Source organism: Lactuca serriola, chromosome 5 (assembly GCF_051521515.1).
Source record: "Lactuca serriola cultivar US96UC23 chromosome 5, Lser_US96UC23_V15, whole genome shotgun sequence".
In the NCBI taxonomy this organism is placed as follows: Eukaryota; Viridiplantae; Streptophyta; class Magnoliopsida; order Asterales; family Asteraceae; genus Lactuca; species Lactuca serriola.
In genome coordinates, this window is record NC_136412.1 from 256,489,855 (window position 1) to 256,509,520 (window position 19,666).

Consider the following 19,666-nt stretch of genomic DNA (forward strand, 5'->3'; position numbering starts at 1 on the left):
TCAAAAACAAATGTGTCATCAAGCAAATCAAAAATTGTTGAGAAAACAAAATCTTCAAAATCTTCAAAACAACATCTTGTATGGAAAGTCAAATCTCACATTGATACAACAATAGTTTCGAAGATCGCAATTGTTTCCACCACTTCGGAAGTTCAATGTCTAAAGAAAGCTATTCCGAACCCTCAAGTCATTGAATATGATTACTGGATAGATGAAAATACATTAGCATTTTGTCTATTTCCTAAGAACTCAAAATACATTTCCAAGAAACACAAAGTTGTTCCAAAGTCACATCCCATGTCCAAAGCATGTGCCTATGTCCCAAAAGCTAACTTGGAGCCTAAAATCTCCACCACTCACTACTTTTGCAGTCACTTTGTGCTTCGGAGCAAGAAACAATATGGTATATTGATAGTGATTTCTCCATGCACATGACACGGTAGAAATATTTTCTATGGGATCTCAAGCTTTCTCCAAATGCTGGTTACGTGACGTGTAGAAACAACTCCAACTCTCAAATTCGTGGTTATGGAATTCTCACCAATGGAAATTTCTCTATCTCAAATTTGGCTTATGTAGCTGATCTGAAATATAATTTGATAAGTGTTGCTCAGCTCACTGGTTCAAATCGACGTGTTGAATTTTGTAAGAAGCACAACTACGTAATGACAGAAGACTGAAAAGAGTGTTTAATCACACTACAACGTAAACTAGATAATTCTTCGACTGCATGGTCTCACACTACCACGATTGGAATCAAACAAGAGTTGTGAATAGAGTTAAACCTAACCTTATCAAATTATCTAATTTTTGTAACATGTAACCTAATGTATTTGCCTGACAGTTAATTAATACTCATGGGGGTTCCTAAATGAACAAAGCAAGAAGCATTCGAGCATCGAGTCCTACACTATAGTATTACCTAATCACGCCACTATATCTAAACATTTAAAATCCATACTAACATGTAGTTCTTAAAGGCTCGTACGACAAGTATACAAAGGCATCTCTCCTAGTATTTTATCATGCAATTATGAGTAGATCCTTAACCCTAACCTGTCATACTATACATATATACACATACTGAAACAAATAATGTATATGGTTATTTTGGGATATACTTACTTGAGCTCAACTGATTGCACGCATCACACCCTTTCTTTTATAAAAACCTCTTTGAAAAAAGTTTTTTTTACTAATTCCTTAATTTGAGTTCAGATATAACCGAGAGTATGTTTGAATCCATCAAACCAACACTCTGATACTAACTTGTAACGTCCCAAAAATACTAAGTAAAAGTTTATATATTCTAAATCTACCAAAACCATCAATAATCCATTTCAAAAACTAATCAAGTGTGAAAATGTAGAAAATAGATATCAGATTAAAAATTAAAATCATAGAATGTAGAACACTGGTGGATGTTGTGTGATTATGCCAGGCCCTTCCCCTTCGAACCAGAGATACCGGAAACCATAAAGATAAACTATAAGCACAAAGCTTAGTGAGTTACCCAAAATACGAAATATCATACATACAATGGGCCATACCCGACATTTATAGGGCCCCGACCAGTACATATTAGTTAATAACATGTAATTAGACCCGCCCAACCATATAGTGGGCCCTACCCAACATATATACAAATACATATAATACATGCATGAGTCACACAGACAACTAGCATCCTATAAACATAAACAAATAGGCGGGCCTTGGTGCCTTCAACCTACTAATAATATGAGGAGACTCACCTCAAACTGAAGATATCTGAATCACACACGCACTGCTGCTACAAAGACTACTCACATTGAACATATCTAAAACCAAACCAATTAATAATTAGGGTAATAACCCATAATCAAAGGTCCAAATCATATTCTTTTACTAAGGGTAAAAGACCATTTTACCCTTCTAAGTCTAAACCCAACCAAACATGGCCCAAGGCCGAAAGCATTTTTGGGAGTACACCATGTACACTCCTTAAATACACCTTGCGTACTGATTGTCCACAAAAAATGACATTGGTAAAAAGCCGTTACGCCCTAGGTACTCAGAGGTTACACCCTGCATAATCCTCTGTTTTCCAAAACCACTTTTAAGATCTTAATACCTAAAGAATAAACGTCCACATCATAGATCTTAATCTTGGGAAGGTATTAACTGATAAAGTTGACAAATTTAAGCTTTGGCATGGCTTAATAGAGCCCAAAACCAAACCCTAAGTCCATAACTTCACAAAATGACCACAATTCAAGCATGGGAGGAATATAACCCTCATGATGCAATTTTTATGTTAATAGAGCCTTATAAACACCAAGAAATGCTAATCCTAAGCTTAGGAGTAGCTTTTACTCACAAGAAACAAAACCATGGGACCAAAAGCATGAAAATCTTTAATCTAACCTAGATATACACAAAAGAATCATCAAGGTAAGAGCTTTATACCTTCTAAGGCTTGCAGCTGAAAAAGAAAATTCTAGATCTTCAAGCTCCAAGCCCACCAATCCTCAAAGACACATTTCTACTTCTTCCACAATGGTCTAAGAACACTCTAAAGATCCAAAAAAAACCTCTCAAAGATTATGGTTTCAGAGTGATAGAAAGAAGGAGTTGAAGATAATGATTAGGGAGGCACCAAGGATCATAAGGCCTTTAAATAGGGTCTTAACCCTAAAAAATACGGTTCGAGCTCAGCGGCTCTACGCCCTGCCTACGCAAGGTATGCTTTGCATACTGCATGGGATGCCTGCATTCAAGACTCTTAGCTACGCCTTGCGTAGCTGTAAGCTACCCCCACATAAGGACCGAAAATGCAAATATTTAATACGGCAAGGAAAAATGGAAATGCCTTGTAACATGGTTGTTATAATGAATCTTGTATGTTGTATTAGTGTTTGATTCATATATTCTACTATTATGTTTTATTGTAATGTGTGATGTACAATTTGGTGCCTCATTATACCTTCTGTCTTGCCTAAGTTGTCAATTGGTTTATTTAAAAACTCATAAACATTATTCTTTCTAAGTATCATGACTTGTTTCCCTATCCACTTTTTAACCATAGTCTTCCACCCTTTTAACTTTCCAAATACTTTATTGTTTTTACTCAGAAAATACAACGAAAACTTCCTTGAATAGACACCAAAAGAATTCATTAAGTGTGAGCATCCACAATATTATTTACCTAGACATGGACCTCATAAATCTAAGTGAATATATATGAGGATTCCCTTACTTGTATGTTGAGCAAAAATGAACTCCACTCAATGTTGCTTTCCTTTGAAATAAGTTTCATAGAATTTGACTTTTCAAGTTACCTCTCCACCAAACAAATCATCTTTACTCAATATCAACAAGCATTTGTTGTGCATGTGCCCCAATCTTCAATGCCATAACTATGTCTTGTCATCATGTTGTTCTAAGGAATAGGATACAACCACCATTCCTCTAATTATGCAAACTTCCAGAAACTAAATTAATGTTGCAATTTCCTTTCGTAATTACTAGATCACCTTTAGAGATTAATCATTTTGTAAGTTGTTCGTGGGAAGAGCTTGACGGGACTATACACACGCATCAAAGATATTTTTTTCCATAGTTTGTAAACTTAACTCTAATAAGGTATGATTTTCAATCATTCAAATGCTATTCAATATTTTTTGAAACAAGGGTTTAATTGGTTAATCTATCTAAAAAATGAAAAAATTCTTTGTAGTTTTTAGGATGTTACAAGTTGGTATCAGAGCGTTAGTTTGAGGGATGCATGCACACCTAGCGGTGTGTCTAAACTCAAACTGGGGACTGAGAGATGTTCTAAATAAGTTTTTGAAAGAAAATACTTTTATTCAAGAATTTTTTTTTTATAAAAAGATTTTTATAACAATTAGAGGATGTGATTCGTATAGTTGACCAAACCTCAGGAAGTAAGTAATTCCTGATATACCCGTATGGTCTTGTATTGTGCTACGAATTGTTCTGTATTTTAGAAAGTAGGTTGTAGATCTATTTAAGAATTGCATGACATCTATTATGCCTTATAGCCTACAAAATTGTTTCTTATGTACTACTTAAAGTCTAGATTGCTAGGTGTATGCTTTAGAGTTATAAATGATTAGGATTATATAGCCTGAGAATGATTGATTTAGCCTTATTTCTTGTTCCTTTTTTGGTTTCGTGCTTATGATTGAATCACTTATTCGACAGTCTATGTGATCATGTATTGTGTATAGCTTGCATGCATGAGGCAACCAACGGTGTTGGTTGAGATTTCTAGCAATGTGGGTGCGATTAGGATGGGAGGAATCCTAGAGGGAGACTCTAGGAAGTGTAGTATTATGCATATGGCTAGACATATGCATGTGTATGAGGATTTTAGTGAATTAATGATAAGTGACATGTGAGTCTTTGAGTAATCCTTGGAACAAGTATGGATAGGTGTCGAAGGTAGTATTGGCCCCGTAATATTGGAAGCTCAGGATCCATACTTGGGTCAGGGAGTATTTTAGGAATATCAGGAATCTTGTAGGTAGGTATGTATAGTGTGGGTTTACACTATGCATTGATTTTGATGATTTTCCATTATATTTCAGATTCAGGATGGCGACCTTCCGTGTTAGGTAGGGGTGAGCATCGGAACCGGCTACCGCCTTCAAAACTGAAATCGTCTCGGAATTGCCAGTTCCGAAACCGGAACCGCCTTAGACGGTTCCGGTTCCGGTTCTCATTTTTTCGGAACTGCTACCCGCTGGGTACCCGCTGGAACCGATATATATATATATATATATATATATATATATATATATATATATATATATATATATATATATAAAGAATATGTAAAGTACCAATTTTTTAGTTAATATAGTAGAATGAATATTTGGAGTATTTAGTATTATCAAATGGAGTTACATGCCGTCTAGTAGCTATATTTGTTTTGTTTTTATTTTGCTTAAATTTTCTAAAGCACAAGTATAATTCATTGAAAAATCATGAGTGTTTAGTATTATTTATGTTTAAGCTTCATAATAAACATTCAAAATATTCAAATGAAAAACAAAATACTAAAAATGTTTAAAACAACCGGGTACCCGGTACCGAAACCGGTTCCGGTTCCAGATAATTAAGGCGGGTACCCGCCTATGCTCAACCCTAGTGTTAGGGATGAAAGTCTTTCTAAGAGGGATGTTTGTGACATCATAGTTGTAGAGATTTCAAGGTTCGTAAGAAAGGATTGGTCGGGTTTGATCAACTCTGTCAGGGATGAGTTGATTTCATTTATGGATAAGTGGCTTAGGATTCTTCTGCCTGAATGGGAGGCCGATCATCTCAGGACCTAGGAGTTTTCCTTCAATGGGTTTGATGCATGTGGAGCTCCGTGATTGTTTGGGATTAGGGAGCCTATCATTAGAATACATTGGATTGCAAACATAGAGAGTGTATTTCGCGTCAGCTTCTGTCCAGCGAGGGCCATGGTCAGATTTGAAAAATGTATTCTATTCGACAGAGCTAGGGATTGGTGTTGGAGTTTTTTTAGGATCTTGAACCTGATGTGGTCGAGTCTATGTCATGGGAAGAATTTATAGCCAAATTCAAGAGAGAGTTTTTGCTGACGATTGAGGTTCAACAGTTGGCTCGGGAGTATCTGATACTTGAGAAGAATTCAGAAATGGTGGCTGAGATCAACGTCAAGTTCAGCACGATAGCATATTTTTCCCTCAATATGCGAAAATAGAGGAGATGAGGAAGGCTTGCTAGCATGATATGTTGAGAGCATAGATTTGAGAATTTGTGAACATTTTGGATCATCATACCCTTTTTGGTTTTGTGGAGGCTGCTAGGGACATGGAGTTGGATTTGGAGACCTAGAAATTGAAGATGAGGCAGGATTAAGTTTATGCATCGGCAGCAACAAGCAAGAAGGCTTGGGTAATGGGCATTCGGTCAGGAGATCAAGAGACCCGTCGATTTTGTAGGAGGTCTGTTTGGAATCATTGGGGTAATTGTCCTTCACCAAGTTTTGTACGTTCCAGATGCGGTCATTAGGGTCAATACAGTTAGGACTGTAGTCAGAGGGAGCCGAGCGTATGTTTCTTTTGTTGAAATCCAAGCCATGTTAAGGTTGATTGTCCTCTGATAGCAGATTGTGTAGTTTCGGTTCCAACACCTTTCGCTTGGCAAATTCTGGATGGGCAACATGGGACAGCTAGCGTCCCTAAGGCCAAGATTTGAGTTGTCATTTCTTTAGCACGGTCGAGTGCAACATTCACTGCTGTTATCAATATCTCTCTTGTTTTGTTTTCATTGTTTTGGTTGTAATCTTGAATGGTTTGTTAAGAGGTAATGTCTTAATCAACTCTGGTTCTATTTTGTATGATTATATATGGTTGGATTATTGTTGTTCTAGGGTTGTAGATGTGTCTTGGAACTCTTGGTATTATCAAGCATGGTTATTAGGAACCATATAATGAACTTATTGGATTGGATTGGAAATTTGAATGGTTACGAAGTCGTCAAAGTTTAGCCGCTTTCAAGTGGGGGAGAAACACATTGTAAGATTGAAATATTTTTAAGATCATGTCATCCCAGAGTTTCATATTCAAGGATAGGAGGATAGCTAGTTTTGGTTGTTGTCCGAATTGTAGCTTATGCAAGGAATGTTGTTCAGTAGTCAGTTGTGACCAGGGAATCAAATGTTGAGGGTTCAAGGTTATCTCGTCTGAAGGATTGAAGCATCGAGAACAATACATGGTTGGGTTAGTGTCTAGGTTTAGGTTGAGGGTTGTGATATAACCTCTCTGCTTGTTTTTATCTAATGAAGACTTTAGGGTTTGAATCACGACCTGAACACCTGATGGTGTCCAGTAGACTAGGGGTCTATCTCATGTCAGCTTTATTTGCTATCTTTGTAGGTTTGTTTGAGAGACCATGGAGGAGCCCATGAAATTTGCAGAAATGTTGTATGATTGTGGGAGGACCACAATATTCACATGGTTGAAATAGCCTGGGAGTGATGTACGACTATGACTTGCCTCATATCATTCAGTTGGTTTGAATCAAACCGACTATTTTTTGTTTGTTGGTTGTTTTCATCCCTTGCCTAGACTTAAGGGTTGTTAGATTTGTATTGATGTGTAGGCTAGGATAGCTTTTGTCTTTCGGTTTTCTTGGAGTTTCATTTTGTGTCTATGTGTGAGTTTGCCAACTTTAGCAGTTGGTAGTGGATTCTATTCTTCAATCATCAGTGGGACGATGTAAATTCAAGGACATCTTGGTTGGGTTAGATCGATGAGTTTTTGGTCAGCATGGTTGATGTATTATGGTGTCCATGTCTGCCTAGAAGGCATACATGATTTTGGAGTCTTCAATTTATGGGTATGGAAGTTAATTCCACTCGGAGTCAGTTGGTTGTTAAGTGTTCGTGTTCGTTTCTTCATCGGGTTGCGTATTTCTTGCTAAGACTGAATCGTCATCAACATCGGATAATGGTTATTTGTTTAAGGTGTTAATCTCTATTTACTGTTTGGTTGAGGGTTCAACCTTTGGAAGTTCCATTCTGGCATGGCTTATGCGCCTGGTTCTATATATCCTTGTGTTGAAAGGGTGTGGGTCTGGAAACCCACATGGGGTTTGGAGGGTGTTTTAAGAATAATTTGTATGGATAGATTTCGAGGATGAAATCTAATTGAAGTGGGGGAGAGTTGTAACACGCGTTTTCAAAAACAGATGAGTTAAATAATCATTGGAGTCAAAAGCATGATTTTTTAGGAAAACCATATGCCACGATGTGCTGCATGGAATGCCACAACGTAGCATAGCGTCTGAGGATCGCACATTTTAATGATCACCATGACATAACATGAGTATGGACATGACGTGGTAGCTGTTGTAGCCCAATACCGTCATTTTTGTGGTATTTCCCATATTTAACTTCCTAAAATTTATGTTACTTCCTCTATGTAGCTTCCTAAAATTTATGACCAAAGATTTCATCTTTGTTTTAATAACACCATTAACCAATCATGTTTATTAAAATCATAAGGGAAATCAGAGTATATCAACAATCATCCAAAAGTAAATCCGAATCAAATAAAGTAGGAAATCATGGTGTGTGCAATGCAATCATCCCAAGCTATTCTCCTTCAAACTGAAAGTACCTAAAACATAAACTGAAAACCGTAAGCATAAAGCTTAGTGAGTTCCCCAAAATAACACATACCATAAATAAATGTCAACTCAAAATTGAACCGAGTATGTTTCACCCTTGGGTCTATTTCGTCCCTAAGTCTATTTCAGCTTACATGTCAGCTCAAGGCTGTACCGGTTCTATTTCACCCACGAGTCTATTTCACCCCCGAATCTATTTCGACTCAATCGGTATTTTTCAACTGTATGGATATATTTCACCCCTAGGTCTAATTCACCCCACATACATACAGAAAACATGCATACAAGCATACAACAAGAGTCACAAAGACAACAAGCATATACAACCCTAATATCCTACAGTATAGTGAGCAAACTCACCTCAATCCGCTGATAAACAAGTAGATGTCCGGGCTACTGAACTGGAGAATCCCTGCAATAATTGATCAAATAATATCCCAATTTATAATTAGTTCATAAACCAAAACCGAGATTCTAATTCATTAAACCCAACTCCTTAGGGTAAAATGCCATTTTACCATTTCCCTTAATCGGCCCAAAACCAAGACCCAACCCAAAAACAACCGAAGCTCGAAATGACCAAACCTTCTAAACTCGTAGTTAGGAATACGCTAAGAGAACCCAACTTGTGTGCCCTGCATACTCACCCTTGACCAGATTACGGGGTTCGAACCAAGTACACACAGCGTACATGGAAGTACGCCCCGCGTACTGGTATATGAGTCAATCCTCCATTGGATGGCTTAATCCCTTAAGACCCTTTCATCCAAACTTCAGATCTACTGTAAGCAATGCAACATACGATGATAGGTCATTAGAATATGACACATTGTTCCATTGTAGTAATAAAAGAAATTATCTTAAGTTCGTATCCAGTGAGGATTGAGATTGTGAATTGAAGGTCGTAATTTGGAGTCTAAGCAATGCAACATACGATGATAGGTCATTAGAATATGACACATCGCTCCATTGTAGTAATAAAAGAACTAATCTTAAGTTCGTATCCAGTGAGGATTGAGATTATGACTTGAAGGTCATAATTTGGAGTCTAACATGAGATAGGGAGCAAGTCGAAGATCGGGCACCGCTTGCAGTCAGGAAATCTTAGAGTTAGATACTTGTTCGAAGAAACATCAAAGTTACAGTTATTACTTAGGATGAAGAGATAATGTATGGAGTCATCATGTGAGCCCTGTTTCATTGATGATTCCGGGACGTAATCATCCTAAGGGGGAGATAATTGTAATGCCCGTAGATCCGGGCTAGTCAATTTAGAGACGATGAGAATCAAAAATGTGTTTTTATGGAAGATTATTTAGAAGGATTAATCTTAACCAAGTTGTAGTATATGTTACAAGGGTTCTGTACATACAAAGAACACCGACATCCGAGTTATAACGAAGAACTTATGGCCCGTCGAAGTTTTACGGCAAAACCGACACGACACCGGGAGACGTAAATAGTGAATTTATGATAGAAGACTTTTTAGACTTATTAATCTAAACAAAAGTCGTAGAATATGTTAAATTGAGACCGTACATAAAAAGAATGCCCAAATCTGACTTTGTATGAGGAAGTTATGAATTTTCTAACATTTGGCATAGTAGTGCACGACCCGAAACTTGAATTTTAGTTCGAGCGCTTTTTGGCCTACGCGACCTAAATGAGAGTTGAAGATCTCATTAATAGGAACTCAAAGGTAAAAAGACAGATGAAAAAGGAGTCCGTATGTAGAAGTTATGAATTTTACGCGGACATTTAACAGTATAATCTCCTCCAACTGTTAAATTTAAGATCGGTCGAGAATTAGCCGACATAGTCTAAATGAAAGTTTTAGATCTTATTTTTACGTATGTGCAGATATAAAGAATGTCGAGAGTAGAACTCGTATGTTAAAGATATAGACGAAACTTGGTCCCTACTCTTCGAGCGTGATAAATTCGATACAGTTTTGTTAATCTGAGGTAGAATGAGAATTAGCTGACGGCGTCTAAATGAAAGTTGTAGTACTCGTAAATACCAACACGTGGATATAAAGAACGTCAAAAATGGAGTTCGTATGAACGAGTTACAAATTATAATAGCATATTTACGTATTAAAATAAAGTATAAATCATATGTACGTACACACACACACACACACACACACACACATATATATATATATATATATATACATATATATGTATATATCATTAGAAAGGTATCAACGATGTGGTTATTATAAGACTAGTGTTGAGTACTTTTAACATTAGTTTAGTACAAATATCATTAAATCTATTTAAAATAGTATTATGAAGGGGTGTTTAGTCGTTTATATAAACTATAAGGTCATTAAGTAATTATGGAGGGTAGTGTTTGTAAATTCAATTACTATAAATAAGAGGCTTGGACTCTCATACTTCTTGCACCATTCTCTTGATTCAAGAAACTTTCTCTTCTTATCTACCGAGCATTTCGGTCCCTCGTGATTCGACTTCTCTTTCTATAGTTTTAGTATAGTAAGGTGAGCACTGAAGCGCTGCACGAATCTTTCTTAGAAAGATTCAGCGGCGAAGTTCTGACCCTACAGAGCCCGACTCCTAACTAAAACCCCATTGTAAGTAAGTTATGCTTACCCTATTTTAATATAGCTAATTTATAATTAGTATTGTTATTATAAACTTATAATAAATATTTGAGCTATTATTATATAAGTGTCGTTATAATATCTTTTTAACTACTCGAAGTACACAGGGAATCTGGTTTAAAGGGCCGCATAGGGTTGTTGGATTTCAGAAGTGCTATATGCCAAAATGTTCCTGCCCTCCGGTGTTTTATGTCTGGCCCCTGTCTATACATAGTGGTTGGAAAGTATTGTTTAAACGCTTATATAATAATAATAATAATAATAATAATAATAATAATAATAATAATAATAATAATAATAATAATAATAATAAGACTAATAATTAGTCACGGTAAATATTAGACTAAAATCTAGTGGTAAAAATACTAGGTTTCATTTTAAGGAAATTATTTTAAAGTAAATGAAGCGTTGTCCGAGTACCGAGTCACCACCTTATCAAGTGAGTGCATGGTCCTTTTCATCTTATACATAGATATGAAGCATTTTATATAAATTACGTGCTATGTGTGCATATTATCTGAATACTTGATGTCTATGATGGATGAATGATTTTATACATGTTTTAAATGATTTAAATATATATATTTATTTTATATCTACAAATATGTTGGGATAAAACATGGGTAGATGAAATAGTAGGTGTGTGATGAAATAAAATGATGAGAGATAGGTGATGATAGGAAGGTAATGATAATTAGATGATGGATAGGTAATGATCAATCGGTGATGTAGGATGAAAGATACTATAACCTTGACCGGCAATTTGGAGATGTAGTCATCTACCAAAGTATAGATGGCGACCACGGACTATTATAGACAACCCCGTGGAAACACCAACAGGCTCATAACCTATAGGTGATGAATTACGAGTTCAAGAGATGTTGTAACTATGTATTCATGTGATGATACTCTAACCCTTACTATGAATTACGAGTTCAGCGATGTTCTAACTACGTATTCAGGTGATGGTACTCTAACCCTTACTATGAATTACGAGTTCAGGCGATGTTGTAACTACGTATTCGTGAGATGATACTCCAACCCTTACTAGGTGCGTATCGAGGGAGTAATCCTCGAACCATTATTGTCTGTGTGATGTAGGTGATGATCCATAGGAAAAGTCTTTAGGAACGAACATATAAGGAAATGAGATGCAAAGAGATGAGAGGTAAATACGATATAGGAGATGAACCTTAAGGTAATACTTTAGGGAATATCAAATGAAGAAAATGAGGATGGGTAATCGGGTTAATTGTTTGACATGTATTATGTGAAGAAACAATTTAATTATATTATTGTGGGTTGAAAACCCTATGTACTCACCAGGTTTCCCAACCTGACCCACTCAGTTTATTTGTATCACCGGTGTCGATATGAAGTTACATTACACTGAGAGATTAAGGAGATGTAAATCACGAATGATAATGAATGTAAGTAGCTTATACTCACATGAAACAACTCAAGGGACCAAAATATGCCAAGAACTCCAAACTATCTAGATCTAAGAGATGAAACAACAACGTTACAACTTTATACCTTCTGAAACTTGCCATGATGATGAAGATTCTGGATCTTCAAGCTCCACTCCAACCAATGCTTGATCACCAAGCTCCTGGTTCTTCACAATGCACAAAAACACCAAAAGCTTACTTCCAAGGCTCAAGAACTCACAAGGAAAAGCTAGGGTTTCGTGGGGAGTCTTTAGAGGGAAGGAGGCTGATAAGGGGGTAGCCTCTAGGTCTATAATGGCATTTAAATAGAGGTCAAACACTAAAAATTAGAATTTTTGGTCTGCTTGCATACATCTGGCATACGCATTGTACACTGAGCGTACGCCATCAACACCAGCGGCCCACTTAAGGGAGTATGCCCAACGTATTCCACGTTACGCCCAACGTAATCAGGGACCAAAAATGAAAATTTTTCTAAAACGAAAATAATATTGAAGATTACCTGAAACTCAATCGTTACAATTCTCCCCAACTTAAATCAAACTTTGTCCTCGAAGTAGGCTATTGAAAATAACTCTGCATAATGTTACCTCATCTCATCCTCAGGTTTCTATGTCCACTCTAAGCCCTTTCGGTGATGCCGTTACACCTTTACCAAGTCCACCACTTTGTTTCACAGAGTCTTCATTTTTCTGTCGAGGATTGCCTTTAGTGGAAACACTGGGGAATCATCAACAAAATATTTCCACAGCTGAGAGACAAGGAAAGTTTTATAGATCTGATTGAGCTTCTCTAGAAGATCCAAACGACATGCAACACTGCCCACTTTAGCTAATACCCTGAAAGGACCAATATATCTGGGGACCTGCTTACCCCACTTCCTGAATCGGACAACACCTTTCCAAGGTGACACCTTTAGGAGTACCTGTTGGATATAGTGTCTAAGTCCATAACTATATTTGGTATGTACTTGACCCGACCCGACATGGACCATTTGGGTTGCACTTCACCCGAACAATTTATGGATAATATTTGAGAATAGTACAAGTTATGATTTATTAATATATTATAAGTTCTAATATATTAATATAAGATCATATTATTTAATTAGTAGTGATCTATAATTAATCTAGGATTAATTTAGTGATCAACGATATTACTAATTAAATATGGGCTTTTATATTTATATAGTGTGGGCTTATGCTTATTTGGAATGGGCTAGGCTTGGATGGAGAAGTCCATGGATACTCCATGGAGCTTTAACCCATGGATCTCATGGAAATGAAGAGACATGGGTATTAGGGTTTACATGGATGTAACCCCAATCCACCACAGTATATAAAGGAGGCTTTGGCTCTTGAAATCAATCTAGTTGTATCTAGTGGACACTAGTTGACACTTGTTGAGGTGAGGGCCGATTTCAAGAGAAGTGTGACTATTCTCTCAAAGTTCCAAGTTTGTGGTGATTTGTGACTTTCATTTGAGGCATCCACATTATTGGTGCTAGGCTCTAAAACTCCAAGCAAACAGTTATAACTTCAAGGTAAGTATTTCTATTAGCTTTATTTGATTCAAGTTCCCCATGCCATGCTAGTTAGGATATAAGCCTTGGAAAAATAATTATTTGCATGTATCTTAGACAAACATAGATCCAAGGTTTATTAGGGTTGCATGTACACTTAGGAAGTGTTAGAATGCTCAAAACCCATCAGTGGTATCAGAGCCTAGGCTTGTTTGTTTGATACTTGTTGCAATATGCTTGGAAAAAGTCGAAATCTTGCTATCTGACTGATGGACTTGCCGAGTCCATGGGGGGACTCGTCGAGTCCACTTGTATCTTCAACCTACTCGCCGAGTAGGTTCATGCACTCGACGAGTAGGGTCGACAGAGTGCAGTTTTTCGACTTTAGTTGCTGGAAATGGATTAGAAACATTACCCTAAACTGTTTTGGTACTTGAAAACTTGTTTTAGAAGGTGTAATGTCTTTTCTAACTCATTTACAACAACTAGTTATCAAAATTACAAAGATTAAGTGTGATTTTGATATATGAAAGTGTTCATGTTCATGATCTTGTTCTTATGATGTTTAGATGATCATAGGAATTATTTGTAACCTATGTGGTAGTTTAATTCTTGATCATAATGTGTTTTAATGGAGTCCATAACTTGTCCTCAAGTTATGGAAAACCAAAAGTCTCTTGGATTATAAAAACCATTAAAAGAACACAAGAGTTAAGAAAATGAAAAGTCCTCATTTTATTACTCTATTAAACTCATAAGTTACAAGATATGAAAAGTTTTGAAAGTTTACAAAACTTGCCCTCAAGTTTTGGAACAAGTAAAGTTAAGTTAAAACTTTAGTTCCAACCCTTAGAATTTTAAAAGTTAAAATTCAACCCTTATACTTATATTATTATGATTTAATAATTATATATATATATATATATATATATATATATATATATATATATATATATATATATGTATAAGAACAAAGTCGTCTTACCGCTAGTACGCCTCATTCACGAAGCCGGTCTATAAGGTGGGTATAAGGTTGTTGCCTATAAAATGGTGACTTAATGGGTGTCCACTCTCACCCACCGCTTGCTTGACCGGTGGAGGGTCGCTATCTGAACGGATAAGACAAGGACTTACAAATTCTCATTCAGAGTATGATGAATATTATAAAGTAACTAAATGTTTTATTAAATTCCCAATCTTAGTTACTTTAGGAAAAATGTGAATAAGGTGCTAATCCATGAAATTACACTTTACACTTTGTTTAAGTCGTTGGTGGAGCGTGTGTGGTTAACCGGCACACTAACTTGGACTTAACAAGGTAGGTAAAGGGTGACTTAAAGGTTTATTATAGTATCGATGGAGCGTGTGTGGTTTACCGGCACATCGATTGAGTGATAAACTTTAAAGGGTACCAAGTGATTTGCATGGTTACTTCACACCTCGTTTTGTGATCCTCGGCATCCCAGTCACAAAACCTGGAGGGCACACTCGAGATTGAAACATGCCTTTGAAAAGTTCATTGAATCTCAAAGAATCTAGGAATTTCTAAGAACCAATCAAAAACCTAATACTTAAATATTGCGGTTTTCATGGTTGAAATTGGTGAATCGTCATTCACCTACCTTTCAAATATGGTATAGCTTAGATTACGGCATACCTCTTCTAAGTTATATTATATTGTGATTGGATCCTAGCCTTAATATTACATTTGGGTGTTTTATTAAGGACTCTCTTATATCTAAACTAATCTTGTTCTCTTCTCTTCAGATGTCTTCCAACAATGCTTCTGGCTCTAAACCTAATGGCTCCTTTACCCTTATGAACTTGTGTGGGAAAGTCACCTTTGATGGATCCAACTTCAATGAGTGGATCAGAAACATCAGGATGATTACCCGCTACGAGGACGAAGAATATGTCCTTGACAAGGAGCTTAAGGAGATTGATGAGACCACTGCAACTCCTCAGGAGATCGCTGAATTTCGGGCACATGAAAGGGATGCTACGAAAGTGGCTTGCATCATGATGGCCACGATGACAGCGGAACTCCAAAAGTCTTATGAGGATTTCTACCCTTATGAAATGCACCAAGATTTGATGGAAAGATACCATCAAAGTGCAAGACAAGAGAGGTATGAAATCATCTGCTCCATGATAACAACCATGATGAAGGACGGGGAATCCGTCACGAGCCACATGCAGAAAATGCAAAGGTATGTGGATCGTTTGCTGAAGCTTAATGTGAACTTCCCTGAGGATCTTGCAATAGATATCATTTTGCACTCCTTACCATCGTGCTATGATCAATTCCGCATGACATATCACATGAATAAGGAAGAGGTCACACTCAGCAAACTTCAGGGACTTCTCAAGACCGCAGAATCAGGTCTTAAGGGGAAGTCGGTTGCTATCACTCCTTCTCCAAACTCAACTCCGGTTTTGGCAATTGGGAAAAATCGATGGAGGAAGAGAAAGAGATCCTCGAAGGGTACCAAGGCTCGAACCCTTGATGGCTCTTCTTCAAGTGGAACCAAGAAAGGTTTCGTCACTCCTTCTTTTGACCCAAAAGAGGCTGAATGCTTCTATTGTCATGAAAAATCTCATTGGAAGCGGAACTGCCCAAAGTACCAGCAGGATGTGAAGGATGGGAAAGTCAAACCCAACCATGCAGGTACTTACACTATCATTTCTAATAACTCACCCCATTCTAAGTCTTGGGTCCTTGATACCGGTTGTGGTATTCATATTTGTTGTGACTTGCAGGGACTAAGAAGAAGTGAGAATGTGGAGCAAGGAAGAATAAACTTGATCATGGGGAATAGGAAAGCTTTACCTGTTACCAAGATTGGAGTTTATACTTTATCGCTAAGTAGTGGGTCTAATTTAGATTTGAATAAGTGTTGTTATTCGCCAGGAATGGCAAGAAATATTATTTCCTTTCATGCTTTGTACAAACAAGGGTTTACCTTTTCATTTAATAATGAAGTTGGTTCTATAGATGTTTTCTATAATAATGTCTTTTATTTTATAGCATTACCTTGTGATGGTGTGTATGAAGCTGTATCTGTTGTAGATAACTTGGGAAATAATGTTTTGTGTATTGATTCTACTGATAATAATAACTTGGATAAAGCATCATTATGGCATTGTCGTCTTGGACATATAAGCAAGAAACGCATAGGCCAACTCCAAAAGGATGGAGTCTTGGAGTCGTTTGACCTAAAGTCAGATGATAGTTGCGAATCATGCTTACTTGGAAAAATGACAAAGTCACCCTTCACAGGCTCGTGTGAGAGGGGTGAAGGTTTGTTGGACCTTATACACACGGATGTGTGTGGACCATTCAAACATGCCACAACGGATGCTAATCGTTATTATTTGACTTTTACTGATGATTACAGCAGATATGGATATGTCTACTTAATCAAGCATAAGTCAGAGACTTTCGAGAGGTTTAAGGAATTTAAACAGGAAGTCGAGAATCAATTGGGCAGGAACATTAAGATGCTTCGATCCGATCGAGGAGGTAAGTATCTTAGTTCAGAGTTCCTCGACTATCTTAGGGAATGTGGGATTGTCTCATAATTGACACCTCCCAGGACACCACAGTTGAATGGTGTGGCTGAGAGGCGTAATCGAACCTTGTTGGACATGGTTCGTTCCATGATAAGTCGAGCTACGCTACCAATCTCATTCTGGGGGTATGCCTTAGAGACTGCCGCCCATATTCTTAATCTTGTCCCTACAAAGAAAGTTGCCAAAACTCCCCACGAGAGGTGGACTGGCAAAGTACCTAAGCTAGACCACATCAAGATTTGGGGTTGTGAGGCTTTCGTGAGACGCGAGACTCATGATAAGCTCGAACCTCGAAGCGAGAGGTGTATTTTGATCGGCTACCCACAGCAATCCTTTGGCTACCTCTTCTACAGACCTAGTGATAATGTGGTCTTTGTAGCAAGAAGAGGAGTTTTCCGAGAGAGAGAATTTATAAGCCAAGGAGACAGTGGGAGGCAAATTGATCTTGAAGAAATTCAAGAGTCAAGCGGTGAAGGAACTTCGAACACTAGCCCTCAACTTGAGGAGGAAACTCCTGTTGAGCCAGTTGATGAGCCTGTACCTCTGAGGCGTTCCACGAGAGTTAGGAATGCACCTGAGCATTATTATGGCTTCCATATTATTGCGGAAGGTGAGACACTTATTAGTGATGAGACACTAGTAGGTCTGGATGAACCTAACAGCTACACGGATGCCATGGCAGGCCCTGAGGCTGCTAAATGGAAAGGGGCCATGGATAGCGAGATACAATCTATGTATGACAATCAAGTTTGGAACTTGATTGAGAATGTACCTGGTCGTAAGACTGTAGGGTGCAAATGGGTCTTCAAGAAGAAGACCGACATGGATGGTAAAGTACACACTTATAAGGCGAGACTGGTTGCAAAGGGCTTCTCTCAAATTCCTGGAGTGGACTATGATGAGACCTTTTCTCCAGTAGCCAAGATTAAGTCTATTCGGGTTCTGTTAGCCATAGCTGCATTTCATGACTATGAAATATGGCAAATGGATGTCAAAACCGCTTTCCTGAATGGAAAGTTGGCTGAAGATGTTTACATGAGTCAGCCAGAGGGTTTTGTCAGCAACGAGTACCCGAATAGAGTGTGTAAGCTCGAGAAATCCATTTATGGATTGAAACAGGCACCTCGCAGATGGAATCTTTGCTTTGATGAGAAAGTTAAGGAATTTGGCTTTTCGAGGAGTGAAGATGAATCTTGCGTCTATATCAAGGCTAGTGGGAGCATAGTCAGTTTTTTGGTACTTTATGTGGATGACATACTACTCATAGGAAATGACATTCCAACCCTGCAGGAAGTAAAGTCCTGGCTTGGGAAGTGTTTCTCTATGAAGGACCTTGGTGAAGCTGCCTATATCCTAGGGATAAAGATTTTGAGAAACAGGAGTAAAAGGCTAATTGGACTTAGCCAAAGTACCTACTTGGACAAAGTGTTGAAAAGATTCAACATGCATAACTCCAAGAAAGGTGAGTTACCCATTCAGTGTAACGCCAGATTGAGTAAGACACAAAGCCCTAGTACTGAGGATGAGATAGCAGAAATGAGTCGATTTCCTTATGCTTCAGCTGTAGGATCGATCATGTATGCTATGACGTGCACTCAACCTGATGTAGCCTTTGCTTTGAGCATGGTTAGCAGGTATCAGGCAAACCCTGGCAAGGAACACTGGACAGCGGTAAAGAATATCCTCAAGTACCTGCGAAGGACTAAGGACTGGGTCCTTACCTTCGGTGGGAGTAATGACTTGAGAGTTGTAGGGTATAGTGATGCTAGCTTTTAGACTGATAGGGATAATTTCCGCTCTCAGTCAGGCTGGGTCTTTACCCTAAACGGAGGAGCAATCTCTTGGAAGAGTTCCAAACAGGAGATAGTGGCTGATTCCACTTGTGAATCAGAGTATATAGCGGCAAGCGAGGCAGCAAAGGAGGCGATATGGCTAAAGAACTTCATCGGAGACCTTGGAGTTGTACCAGCTATAAAAGAGCCAATGGAGATTTTCTGTGATAGCAATAGTGCGGTTGCCTTAGCCAAGGAACCAAGGGATCACGGGAGATCCAGGCACATCGACAGAAAATACCATTTTATCAGACATCGAATTGAAGAAGGACTCCTTCTGGCGAAGAGGGTATCATCGGATGAGAACCCGGCAGATCCCCTCACGAAGGGACTGAGTAGGGTTAAGCATCTCCAGCATGCTCGGAGCATAGGGCTGAAGGATGATATAAGTTTTAGTAGTTAGATAACCCGGAAATTTGTAAAGTGTAATTGACATTTGATGATGAATAAAAGGTGTTTTATTTATGAGTAAAGTGTTACTATCTCTTGTCGA